This window comes from Malaclemys terrapin, chromosome 4, assembly GCF_027887155.1.
Source record: "Malaclemys terrapin pileata isolate rMalTer1 chromosome 4, rMalTer1.hap1, whole genome shotgun sequence".
NCBI classification, from domain to species: Eukaryota; Metazoa; Chordata; order Testudines; family Emydidae; genus Malaclemys; species Malaclemys terrapin.
In genome coordinates this window covers 83,369,347-83,383,692 of record NC_071508.1, presented here as the reverse complement: position 1 = coordinate 83,383,692, position 14,346 = coordinate 83,369,347, and the positions used below count along the sequence as shown (strand labels likewise).

Genomic DNA, 14,346 nt, shown 5'->3' with positions numbered 1-14,346 from the left:
ATTGGAACATCTGAGGGTGAGGTTTACCTGCATTTAGTTTCCTACTGTATTAGGCTTAGACTTGTGTGTTTTTGTTTTATTTTGCGTGGTAATTTACTTTGTTCTGTCTATTAATTGAAAGCACTTAAATCCTACTTTTTATATTCAATAAAATCATTTTTTGCTCATTAATTGACCCAGAGCAAGTAATTAATTCCTGGGGGAGCAAACAGCTGTGCATATATCTCTATCAGTGTTATGGAGGGCGAACAATTTATGAGTTTATCTTGTATAAGTTTTATACAGAGTAAAAAACAATTATTTGGGGTTTGGATCCCATTGGGAACTGGGTACCTGGTGCTAGAGACAGGAGCACTTTAAGCCATTTTCAATTAAGTTTGCAGGTTTTGGGGGACATGGTTCAGACCTAGGTCTACGTTTGCAGCAGGCTAGCGTGTCTGGGTCAACAAGATAGGGTACTGAAGTCCCAAGCTGCCAGGGAAAACGGGCTTGGAGGTAGTCTCAGCACATCAGTCCCAAGACTGTCTCTGTGACCCAACTCATCACAATATACATTGTGTGTGTATGTGTATATATACACACAAACACACTATATATGAGAGAGAGAGAGAATCCATGTTTCACATAATCTTCAACAGTAAAAACACTGCAAGAGATGAAATGTTAACACTGCAGAGGCCTTGTCTACACTAGGAAATGTTTCCTAAATCTTCTCGCTACTGTTCTGGGCTTGTCTACGCTTGGAAATTTATAAGAAAATAATTATTCTAGGTTAGTTATTCTGGAATAACTCTCCATGTGGATACTTTTATTCAGAAATAAGGATATCCCTGGGGAGGGTTATACTGTAATAATTATTCTGGAATAGCTATTTTGGTAAATTTCATGGGACTTAAACTCAGGTCTAGAAGGCTACAGTCAGGTGGTACTTCCATGCTGCCACCAGGCAGCCATGGCAGAGCCATGGTCAACACACCATACATCCTGAGAGACCAGTCACTGCAGGAAGTGCTGCCCGCAGTAGAGATGAATGGCAGCTCCCCCTGTAACCTCTGACTGGCACAGGCCTACTATGTAAGCCTGGAGAGAGCATTAGGTAGTTGTCTGTGCAACGAGGCAGATCACTAACCTGCTGCTGAAACCGACTCTGCCTTGTTCCTGTTCCCTTGTCTCACCCGTGGTTTCTACTCCCTTAGCTGGCCCCCAGGTCCTGGCTATTGACTTCATCTTGACTCTTGGCTCTGGTTCCTGGCTATTGACTCTGGTGTGACTCCTGGTTCTGGACCCTGGTTATCATCTCTGGCTTGATCCCCTGACCTAACAGTCTACAGCTCTAACCACTGGTCTTGCCTGCCCAAGTCCCAGTCACTAAAACAGCAGAGTGCTGGATATTGAATTCAGTGGTGAATTCTACAGCCACATCAACATTTCTGTAGAAGATTCAAGTAAATTCAAAAACAGAAGTTTATAATTAAATATGAAAATGAACAATCCAGTATAATATAACTTGTCATTTATTTTAATATTAAATGTGATACAAAGCTTAACTGATTGTTTCTAATTTTTGCTTTATGCCCAGTGTGCTGTAAAATTTTGTATCAGCAACTGCATTGCTAGAAGCTCTAGCAGTTGAGTAGGGGGAATTTGGGGCTTTTGGCACCCAGGAACAGACAAAAGGTGGCTTGAGGTTTAGATAGCCAGGAAGCTGTTCAGGTTTTTGGCACTTGGGAGAAGTCAAAGAATTTCAACCCTACCCTCCATGGTCTCCAAAACACCACCTGCCTTATGGGGTTGAATGTCTCATGGCAGAAGACCAAGGTCCAGAACCTCAGAGATAGGCCACCAGAACCTGTGGTGTAGGAGTAGTCGAGTGCGGACAAGTTCATCTACCTAGGTTGCAAGCAGAGTTTGAACAGTCCCAGCAAATTGGACATTCTTCAACAAATAGGTCTCATTATCTCCTGCATTAAGTTCATGTCTTGCTTATGGATGCCAAAAGATGTCTTTGCACTGAGACAAAGTTCAGGATCTATCAAACCTATGTACTGCCTGTATTGCTATATGAGTCAGAAACCTGGACCCTCCTATAGGCAGACTTGGAGCAGCTAGAGACATTCCATATGTGCTGTCAGCGCCAAATCCTGAGCATAAAGTGATTTGACTTTGAGTGAAATGTCAAAGTCTCACAAAGATCTAGCCTTCCTTCAGTCACTCATTATATTTGAAAGAGGGGTTGTGTGTTGTTTGGCCATGTTACCAGGATGGACAAAAATACCCCAGCACACTGTGCTCTGAAACTCTCCAAAGATGGACTAGGGTGACCAGATGTCCAGATTTTATAGGGACAGTCCTGATTTTGGGGTATTACCCCCCACCCCGTCCTGATTTTTCACACTTGCTGTCTGGTCACCCTAAGATGGACAAAAGGGTGCATGCCCTGACCCTATCTGGTGCTGCTTATGGGCTGCTCCAGAGATTTGTGCATTTGCAGGATTGAGCCAGATCTGGGAACCTCATTACACAATGCCTGGTGCGACGCCATCAACTGTGGTAATTCTGGCTGGTGAAATGCATTTTAGTAGACTGTTCATATTTGAGAAGGAATGGGGTGTATTTCTTCTTACTTACCCTGAAACTGAGAAGGACTGAAGTGATTCCAAATTTTTGTGAGGGCTTGAGTTCTTAATTCCCACTCCAGCAATCATGGACAACATTCAGTTACTCCCTCCAACCTCCCAATATTTGCCACTGCATGCAACAGCAATAAACACATTCACTACATGATTTTGCTTTGATTATCATCAATGAAATAGTTAACAAAATTATCAGGATTAGAAGAGCTCTGTGTAGCTTGAAAGCTTGTCACTCTCACCAACAGAAGTTGATCCAATCAAAGAAATTACCTCACCCACCTTGTCTCTCTAATATCTTGGGACCGACGTGGCTACAACAACCCTGCTTACAGTATTAGGTTTGACAGTTAACCCTCCCATTGAGATTGATTGGAAACAGTTCATGCCTCTCTTACAGCTGTTGTTTCAGGCTGCCTAAAGAGTAGAAAAAACAACAATGTATTGGTTTACTTTCAGCTCACATTAGGAAGCACACTGTTCTAAACCAAATCAATATTAGCCACTCTATACCAATTTAAGAGAGCTCACGCAAGGGGGATTGCACCAAACCAACTAAATCAATTCAGAAAATAATGTAGTTACTCACAGAAATTGCACTGGATTTACAATGGGCCTAATTAGATGTGAGGCAAAAAAGGGGAGAGGGTAACTGAAGAAAAAAGGACTGAGGAAACATCCATGTGATTCTGCTGTCATTCAGTAAGTGCTGGCCCAGAGTAAGAGGTGACTTGATCATGGTGTCTGAGCACCTCATGGGGAGAAGATTTCTGATGATAGAGGGCTTTTCACTCTAGCAGACAGAGGTCCAATGGCTAGAAGCTGAAGCCAGACACATTCAGACTAGAAATAAGGTTTTAGCAGTGAAGGTAAAAACCATTAGAACAATTTACCTAGGCATGTGATGGATTCTCCATCGCTTGAAATCTTTAAACAAGACTGGATGTCTTTTTAAAAGATGCTCTAGCTCAATTAGAATTTATGGGTTTGATGCAGGAACCACTTGGTGAAGTTCAATGGCAAGTTATCCAGGAAGTCTGACTACATTATCACAGTCCCACTGAAAACAAATCAAATTTGCTGTATCATTGTAAGGTATTATGATCTCAGAATCTGTATTTAAATTAATTTTGCTTAAAAACAGTCATACTGGGTCAGAACAATGACCTATCTAGCCCAGTATCAAGTCTGACATTGGCCCATGCCAGATGCTTCTTAGGGAATGAACAGAACAAGTCATTTTCAGTAATCTATCCCCCATTGTCCAGTGCCAGCCTCTGGCAGTCAGAGATTTAGGGTCTCCCCAAACATGGGGTTGCATCCCTGACCATCTTGGCTAATAGTCCTTGATGGATTGATCTATCAATTAATCTAATTATTTTTGTACCCAGTTATATTTTTGGACCTGTACAATATCTCATGGCAGTGAGTTTTATAGGTTGACTGTGTGTTGTGTGAAGCAGTACTTCCTTTTGCTTTAAACCTGCTGCTTATTAATTTCATTGGGTGACCCTTAGTCTTGTGTTATGTGAAGGGGTTAATAACACTTCCTTATTCTCTTTCTCCATAGAATTCATTATTTTATAGACCTCTATCATATCTCCACTTTTCTGTCTCTTTTCTAAGATGACCAGTCCTAGTTTTTTAGTCTCTCCTCATATGGAAGCTGATCCATATCATACCCTAATCCTCTTTGTTGCCCTTCTTTGTACCTTTTCCTTTTTTTGAGATGGGGTGATCAGAACTGCATGTATCAGAGTAGCAGCCGTGTTAGTCTGTATCCGCAAAAAGAAGAACAGGAGTACTTGTGGCACCTTAGAGACTAACAAATTTATTAGAGCATAAGCTTTCGTGGACTACAGCCCACTTCTTCGGATGCATATAGAATGGAACATATATTGAGGAGATATATATACACACATACAGAGAGCATAAACAGGTGGGAGTTGGCTTACCAACTCTGAGAGGCCAATTAAGTATTCAAGGTGTGGGCATACTATGGATTTATATAGCGGCATTATATTTTCTATTTTATTATATATCCCTTTCGTAATGGTTCCTAACATGGTTAGCTTTTTTGACTGCTGCCGCACACTTCAGAGAACTATCCACGATGGCTCCAAGATCTCTTTCCTGAGTGGTTACTACTAATTTAGATCCCCATTATGGTCTATGTGTTGTTGGGATTATTTTTCCCCCAATGTGCATTACTTTGTACTTATCAACACTGAATTTCATCTGCCATTTTGTTGCTCAGTCATCTAGTTTAGTGAGATCCCTTTGTAACTCTTCACATTCACCTTAGAACTTAACTATCTTGAGTAACTTTGTAGTCTTCACATTCTCCCCCCTCAATCTTCACCCACTTTTCCAGATCATGTATTAATATGTTGAACAACCCTGTCCCAGCACACATCCTTGGTGGACCCTGCTATTTACCTCTCTCCATTGTGAAAATGGACCAATTAGTCCTACCCTTTATTTCCTATCTTTTAAACAGTTACTGATTCATGATAGGACCTTCCCTCTTATCCCATGACTGCTTACTTTGCTTAAGAACCTTTGGAGAGGGCCCTTGTCAAAGGTTTTCTGAAAGTTCAAGTATGCTATATCCACTGGATCACCCTTGTCCCTATGCTTGTTGACTCTCTCAAAGAACTGTAGCAGATTGGTGAGGCATGATTTCCCTTTACACAAGCTGTGTTGACTCTTCTTCAAGATATCATGTTCCTCTGTGTATCTGATCATTCTGATATTTACTATAGTTTCAACCAAATTGCCTGGGACTGAAATTAGGCTTACTGGCTTGTAATTGCCAGGATTGCCTCTGGAGTCTTTTTTTTAAATCAGCATTACATTAGCTACCCTCCAGTCTTCTAGTACAGAGGAGGATTTAAGTGATAAGTTACTTACTGCAGTTTCATATTTGAGTTACTTCAGAACTTTTGGGTGAAGACCATCTGGTCCTGGTGACTTATTGTTTAATTTATCAATTTGTTTCAAAAACCTCCTCAAATGACACCTCAATCTGGGACAGTTCCTCAAATTTGTCACCTAAAAAGAATGGCTTGGGTATGGGGAATCTTCACATCCTCTGCAGTGAAGAGTAATGCAAATAATTCATTTAGCTTTTCTGCAACACCCTTGTCTCCCTCAAGAGCTCCTTTGGCCCCAGTGACTGTTTGGCAGGCTTCCTGCATCTGATGGACTTAATTTTTTTGCTGTTAGATTTTGAAGCGCAACTAGCTAAAGACACGCACACTTTCTTGGCCTGCCTCATTATACTTTTACACTTGACTTACCAGAATTTATGCTCCTTTCTATTTTCCTTACTAGGATTTGACTTCCAATTTTGAAAGGATGCCTTTTTGCCTCTATCAGTCTCTTTTACTCTGCTATTTAGCCATGGTGGCACAGTTGTCAGGCAGTTGCTTATTTCAGTTATGTTTTATATACACCATGTGCTCAAGTCAAAACTATAAACCATGGTTTTCACTCTAAAATTATTTGTTCTGAGTAAAATGTAGCCTCGTTCTTTCAGTTTTGTGTAGGAGGTTCATGCCTTTGGTTCTATAATAAGCTCTGTGTTTTATTACAGCACAGTGAGAGAGACTCCTAGAAATCAACTTGTGTAGATCTCTCAAAACAAAATATTGAGACTAAATTTTTGATGAGGTAACAGGGAAACAAATAGGATCTTCATACTTAGTTATGATTTAAATACAAGATAATGAGAAACTATACTAACAAAAAGAAAACAGAACAAAGATGTTGAAATGAAGTCGATTAGTAAATGGCACAAACCTCTGAGTTATATACTATACTGTATTCAGTGCTCCAAAAATGAATACTTTGAAACTACAGTACTAATTTTTTTATGACTATGCTTCACTGGGAAACCACAGAAAAGACCCAGAAACTTAGATTTGTGTATTCCATCCAACACAAACCTTGATGCCTTCTTCCATGATACTACCCATCCACTGTTAGAAAAACAAAATATCTGCCACATCACTGGAGGAACAGAGAATAGAATCTAACAAACTTTAGCAAAGATCAAAAGCATAAATTGTAATGAATTGACTTAAGATAAAGAAGTTGTCCTATTTGATAACAAATCACAAACAGACATTCTGAACGTTCAGCTAACTGCATACATTACCTAAATGGGACTGAATGGCCCAAGAGATCAGTAATAGAATACTGGATGCTTTTATCTCTAGGATATAGATTTCAACCCATTTCAGCTCAGTAGTATTGTGTATAAATAAAAGATGATGGCCCTATGGCCTGCCTAAGGTATCTACAATGGAAACACTCAGATATCCACCTCAAACACATTGCTAAACTCATCCATTTCATCCTCACCCATAATTTTACTTTCAACAACAAACACTTTGTTAAAATCATGGGAACAGCCTGGGTACTAGGATGGCTCCCCAACATGCCAACCTCTACATAGGCCACCCTGAGGAAGATTTTCTGGACAAATGCACCAAACCAAGGATGTACCTGAGACACATTGATATTTTCACCATCTGGTCAGATGACCTGAACTCCTGCATAGATTTCCACCACAACTTCCACCACTACCACCCATCTAGCCAACTCTCTAGAACACTCCTGCACTAGCATCAGCTTTCTGGACACCACCATCAGCTTCAACAATGGAACCCTACAGACAATATGCAAGAAACCCATGGATCACCACACTTACCTCCACAGATCCAGTAACACGCCAAACACACTAGATATCTTATCTATTGCCTGACCTTTAGATACCACAGAATATGCTCCAAGGAGAAAGCCCGGGATACATGTCTTAACACAGTCAAAAACCACCCTCACCAAGCATGGACACTCCACCAGAGAAGTCGATCGCATCATGGAACAGGCCACCCAAATAAACTGATAGAGTCTGCTTCAATACAGGGGGAAGAAAACCCTCTATCTACCACCCCTTAGGGGATATCATTAAACAGTTACAACCCATAATCAATGGTGACCACATCATGAAAAAAATCATTCCTGAACCCCCTCTTCTGGACCTCAAACAATCCCACAATCTTTTTTCTTGTTGATTTTGGTTTTGATGTACATGCTTCTAGGTTACAGCCTGGCACAGGAAACACTACGTGCTGTCAGAAAATCTCTTCTCTTGACTTCTGTTCCACTCCTGAGAAATGTGAAGTTTGGAGAAGCATCCAGACTGCTAGATGTTTATATCTGATCAGACTCCACAAACCTTTTAACATTCATCCATCTCTAACATGAGCATACGCAGGTGCAAGTACAGCATCCAATAGGTGACTCTGCACATTAAATTTTTGACCATTGGTTTGGAGACAGACTTAGGTTATGTGTACACTGGGAACACTTTATCAGTATATAAATACCAGTATACTATACCAGCAAAGCACTTCTAATGTGGATGCAGCTTATGCCAGCAAAGCTGCACTTTGTACCAGTGTAGTAAAAATACCCCTCACAAGCAAAAGAAGTTATGCCAGTAAGTGTAGTTTTGCCAGTATAATTGCATCCCCCCCCCCCATAGAAACTTCTACCAGCACTGCCATGTCAGTCAGGGATCAGTCTTCTTTACACTACTGACCATCATAGCTATGAGAGCAAGAGTCTGTATTGTAAACATAGTTTTATCTATGTCCTGTTTTATCTGCTCAGTCTTTCCTTGGATGGTGAGTAGTTTCATTGACTGTTAGGTAAGGGGTTTGTGCTTGAGGAAAACTGCTTGGAGTCCAGGTCTCAAGTTGGCCAGGTTTATACTAGGAACACTTTGCTGATATACTGTACCAGCAAAGTGCTCCTAGTGTGGACACAGCTTATGCTGCCCCCCCCCCCCCCCAAAAAAGCACTTTTTTCCAGTGTAACGTATTCCAGCTCCCCTCAAGCCAAATAAGCTATACCAGTAAAGGTGTGTTTTTGCCAATATGAACTGCATCTATACTAAGGGCATATGTCAGTCAAAGATTATACCTTAATACACCCCTGCCTGTCACAGTGGTGCTGGCAAAAGTTTATAGTATAGACCTGGCCATTGTTTCACTTAATGAAGCTTTTTAATAAACTGAAAATTGGGTTGTGCTAGAATATCAAATCACAGATTCAGTCACTTTTCTCACCAAGGTTTTACACACTCTATAGTCATTTCAATGTCATTTGGATTAGAGTTAGTGGAAGCCTTTTCCCCCCCCTCAGTAACTTTAAAAAAAGTACCCAACAATTTTATAAATTATAAATTGCTTGCAGGCTTAGTTACACTTTGATACACTTCGTTTCCTGTTTATACAAGAGCTTGAATCTGTCAGAAGAGGACTTACTAGTTTTAAGCATTGCAAATTTGAACCATTAAGGGCCAGTCTCCCTTGTGCATGCATTACTCCTTTTTGAAAACTTGACCTGAAATATCTCACATATTCTACTGTTTCTTCAATGGCATTTGCAGCGTCTGTTGCCAAAACTATCCGTACTCACTGTTGGTGAATGTGTAGTAGATGGCTGTCATTTTCAACCCCAGAGGTAGCTGCACTTCTCTGGCACTGTATAGTTGTAGAATGTCAAATAATTTGGAAATTTGAGAGGAAAAGTGATATATAAATATCAAATACTTTAATCCAGGCCTGATAAAAATACGTAGCCTCTGAAAATTGTATATAAATAACTGATCAATAGGGACAATTATTATTATTATTATTTTTTACTAGCTACTTCAGGTGTTTTCAAGTGACAGATTTGGAGAAAAGGGTAAAGATTCTTCATTATGTTATCTTTACTTTACATTTTTCTATTGGCATAAATGTAGTGCAAAGCCAGCAGATATGGTCATCGGGGATTCCCTAGGTTGTGTACATCTGGAGTAATGGTTCTACCATAATGCTTTGCATCCCATTGTACAAAGGGTTCATGGAGGTGTGACTGGGAATGAAAATTGAGCACTGCTGTGTTCTGATTATTCTCTTCTGCTTGGGCCACAGGTAGGTGAGAGTAAGTTACAGGTAAGGATGCTCTGATTTATATGGGGCTGGGCCAAGAATATCAGATGCACAAAGGTGACTTTAAGGCACCATTGCTGCTATCCTTTTGTTTCTGTGCTGCGCATAGTTCGACTGGAGCAGAATCAGCCAATAACTCTCCTCTTGCTGCACCATATCAAAATCTCTATACTGAATAAATTTCATCCCTCACTGTCACTGCTCAAAGATCTCAGATACTCGATGGAGAAGAGAATTCTTAGCCAGGAGGCAAGAAGGATCCAAAAGATTCTTAGTAATGAGAAATATTTCCCTTCTTGTAGGATATTTTCCCTACAATCTTCTATATGACCAATGGTTGTGTATAAGGGTGAGTGGCAGACTGGAGGCAACAGGTAGCATGAGACCTGGGTTAAGGAGGTTTCAGTGAAAGCTGAGAGTCTGGCGGCGAAGGTGGCTGTTGCTGACAGGGCGCCAACAGTAGCAGCATCTGGATACAAGCAAAGGATGAAGCAGGAGGTGACTGCACACGTGAATGACAGAAGGACAGCATAGACTGCTGGTGAGGTTGTTTTTACATTAGCATACCCAGATAACTTGCACCCAAGGAACTCTCAAGTCCATTTGTTAACCTTGAATAAATATTGGAAAATTGGGGATGTTCCTGAGAGCTTGAAGAAAGCCCAATATCATGTCAATATTTAAAAGGTGCAAATGGATGATCTAGGTAATTATAGGACAGTTAGCCTAAAGCTGATTCTGGGAAAGCCGATACAAGACTATCAATAAAGGATGCAAAGATAATTGATGCCAGTCAACATAGTTTTATAGGAAACGATCTTCTTAAATTAACTTTATTCCATTCTTTGAGATCACAAGCTGGTTAATAACGATAATGATGTTGATAGGATGTATTTAGGACTTGATTCTCATTTACACCAAGACCCCTTTTACCTAGCCAGAGTGGTGTAATAGGGCCTTGGTGTAAATGAAAATCAGGCCTTTAGACCTCTGTGAGGCTTTTGACTTAGTACTTCCTGATATCATAATTAAAACATTAGCAATGTAAACAAAAACCAATATAGCACATACTAAACAAATGAAAAACTGGGTAACTGATAGATCTTAGAAGGTAATGATTCCTGGGGAAGCATCAGCTAGTGGGTTTACGCCTCAATAGTTTTAGCAATGATCTGGAAGAAAATATAAAATCATTGCTGATAAGTTTTTAAATGACACACATAGGTGGTGTGGTGAATATTGACCAGAACAGGCCACTGACAGAAAATGATCTGGATCGCTTGGTAAGCTGGATTTAAATGCAAGTAGAAACAGACTATATCCCATATTTATGGGATGCTATTAGCTGATCACAAAGCTATTGGCTATTCTATGGTGGGTGTCTCTCAATTTCTCCTGTTGAAGCTGTTCCACTTCAAATAAGTAATTAAAATAGTCAGTGGAGCAGGGACTAGAACCCTAGTCTGTGAGCAGATTGGGCTGACCACTAGACTATAGAGTCATTTTCACTTCCTCTCTAGCCCAGTGACAAGCTATCTGCTACACAGTAGAACAGCTTCAACAGGAGAGACTGAGGCAGGCCCCACCTCAGAATAGCCACTAGCCCAGCAGTTAAGGTTCTTACCTGGGTTCCAGTCCTTGTTCCAATGACTATTTAATTATTTATACAAAGTGGAACAGCTGCAACAGGAGAGAGATTGAAAAAGACCTAGACCAGAATACCCTGTAGCCTGGTGGTCAGGACACTCACCTAGGAGAGGAGATATAGGTTCAAATCTCTACTCCAGAGCAGGGACTCAAATAAGGGTTTCCTACCTCCCAGGTGAGTGTAACCATAGACTAAAGGTTATAAAGCGCTCCTCCTCAATTTTTATGAATCTAGCCCTTCATTTCTTTTGCTCTTATTAAAAATACACTAAACACATGTACTTTCACCCACATGGGTGTTTTAAAAAATTATATTTTTTGGAACTGCCAGTGAATTGAAAAATGAGTTATTTGCAAAGCTCTACTCATGGATCATGGTAGATAACAAATGAACATGAGGTCCCAGTGCAATGCTGTGGCTAAAAGGGTTGACACAGCCTTTGCACATATAAACAAGGGAATATCAAATAGGAGCAGGAAAGTGATTATTTACCTCTGTATATGGCTTTCGGTGAGTTTTCTTCTGGAATACTGTGTGCAGTTTTGGGGTCAATAATTTTAAAATAATGTTTAAAAAAAGGGCGGGAATTCAGAGAAGAGCAACAAGAATGATTTAAAGCCTGGAAAATATACCTTACAGAGAGAGAGAGAGAGAGAGAGAGAGAGAGAAACTTAAAGGAGATCATTTGTTAGTTTGCTGAAGAAAGGCTAAGAGACAACTTAATGTCTAAGTACCTACACAGGAAGAATATATCTGACACACTGGGTCTATGTAATCCAGCAGACAAAGGCATAATGAGACCCAGTATGGGGAGTTGAAGCTAGAAAAGTTCAAACTGGAAATAAGGTGTACATTTTTAATTGAGTGTGTTTAACTGCTGGAATAGCTTACTAAGGATTCTCCATTACTTGGAGTCTTTAAATCAAGATTGGACATCTTTCTAAAAGATCAGTCTATAGTTCTATAGCTGCGTCAGACGAAGTGGGTATTCGCTCACGAAAGCTTATGCGCCAATACATCTGTTAGTCATTAAAGTGCCACAGGACTCTTTGTTGCTTTTTACAGTCTATAGTTCAGTTCATGTTTTAAAATGTATGTTTTTATAAATTGTACCAATAGAACCATCTTCTGAATAAACTATATATGCAGAATAATTAACCCACTCTTTGAAACTGTCTCCTCCAGCATTTTCCTTGTAAGAAAAGAGGTGACCAAATTGCAAGAGACTCCAGAACAAAGCCTGTTGGACTAAGTATTATTGAAACTGTCAGGAGAGAATGACAAGTCTGACAAATTGCAGTGTCTTGGAAGCAGCAAGAAATGCCTTATGTTGCTGAGTCATTGACTCTATTTCAGGTATTGATTGCCAGAAAGTGAATTGGCTTTTGACAGCTTCCCTTCATCTGAACATATGATGGCCTGGATTTTACAGAAGCACAGATTGCTTTCTAATTGACCATTGAGAATGCTGGCCCAGAAATCTGAAATGCCTCTCTGTATCAGCAACAAAAGAATTGTCCAGAATTGTAGTTTCTTGGCTCTATCTTTGAAGTGAGTTATGTATAGTGTGACAAAGCTCTGTACTTGTCTCAGTGGGTCCCATGTTTCCTGGCAGATTTCGCTAGCCTCAGAGGCTCACTGTGACCCTCCATGTAGCCCTTCTCTCTCTAGAGGCAAGGGTCACAGCCTACTGAGCCATTTTCATCATAAGCCAGCAAGGGAGGTGAGGAGAAGCTATCCTCCCTCACACAGTCTCTGGTCTCTCCCAATCTCAGTGATTAATCGGGGGGGGGGGGGGGGGAGGCAAGGGAGGATCCTGGGCCCACCCTCTACTCCAGGCTCTAGCCCAGGGACCCTAATATTATCAGCTATGGTAGCTGAGTTTTTAGAAACAGGACACATACAATTCCCTGGGCCACTTCCCCACAGCAGCTCCCACTCCCTCAAGATCCACTTCACCCTTACCTCAGGGCCTCCTTCCTTGTGCCTGATATGGTTTGTACTTCTCAGTCTCTCCAACAGCACAGCTTCCTCCTACAGCTCCTGACACACATACACTCCTGACTAACTGGGAGGCTTTTAACTAGTTTTAGCCAGGCCCTGATTAGCTTCAGGTGTCCCAATCAACTTAGCTGTCCGCCCTGCCTTCTGGAAAGATCTTAATTGGCCCCAGGTGTCTTAATTGACCTGGAGCAGCTGCTATTTGCTTATCCTGGTAACAGGGATTTGTTTACCCTAAAAGTGGCTAATATATCTGTCTCCAATTACTTTACTATAGCCATCTGGCCTTGCCCTGTCACAATAGCTGACTGTAGCGAGGTGGTCTGGTTCCCCGCCGCCCCAGAGGGGGACGAGCCACCCTGGACACCAAAGTGGGCAGAGCCAGCAAACCCTGCACCCGCCCCTCAGAGGTCAAGGTGCAGAACAGGACGTATAAAAGCCCAGAGCTCACTTAAAGCTCAACCACCGGAGAGACCAGATGCCTGTGGTGTAGCTCCCAGTGGGGGAGACCACAGTGATCGGCGGCTGAACCGAGGACTGGCCAGACCAGCCAACGCCTGATGCTAGCCCAAACCCAGAGATGCTACCAAGCCTACTGCTTGGCCATTACCCTCAGGAGCTGCCAAACCAACCGCTCGCCAGGTACTTCGAGGAGCTGCCAAACCAACCGCTCACCAGCTACCCTGAGGAGCCCATGGTATGTGACCCTGTGGAGGATGCCATCCAGACCCAGGTACCTCTAGAGGGGGAGGTAGGAAGTAGCCCGGGGGCAGCCACCCCAAGTTTGGCTGCAACACTGCCAGAGCCAATGTCAGTGTGTTGCGGTCAGGATCCCCACTGACACATCAGTGGGTCTTCTGCTGCTGCTAGGGCCCTGGGCTGGGATGCAGTGGAGTGGATGGGCCTGTGTCCCCCCGGCCACCCACCTCACGGGTGGCAGTCTCCCCCTCTCTCTGGCTGCTTAGAGCCAGGAGCCTGGGGATTTGCTGTTGAACCTGTTTGCTTAGCCCCTGCCTGAGGGCCTGATCTACTGACTGTTTATTGCCCATTCTGATCT

The 14,346-nt window shown here is 41.7% G+C and overlaps 1 long non-coding RNA gene across 1 annotated transcript in view; it reads right to left on the bottom strand.

Moving 5' to 3' along the window:
- Nucleotides 1-2,918: 2,918 nt before the first annotated feature.
- Nucleotides 2,919-14,346, bottom strand: part of LOC128836804 (uncharacterized) — a 51,496-nt gene continuing 40,068 nt past the window's right edge. The window contains exon 3 of the long non-coding RNA XR_008444840.1: nucleotides 2,919-3,047. This is a non-coding gene — a long non-coding RNA (uncharacterized LOC128836804). The remainder of the gene's footprint in view (nucleotides 3,048-14,346) is intronic.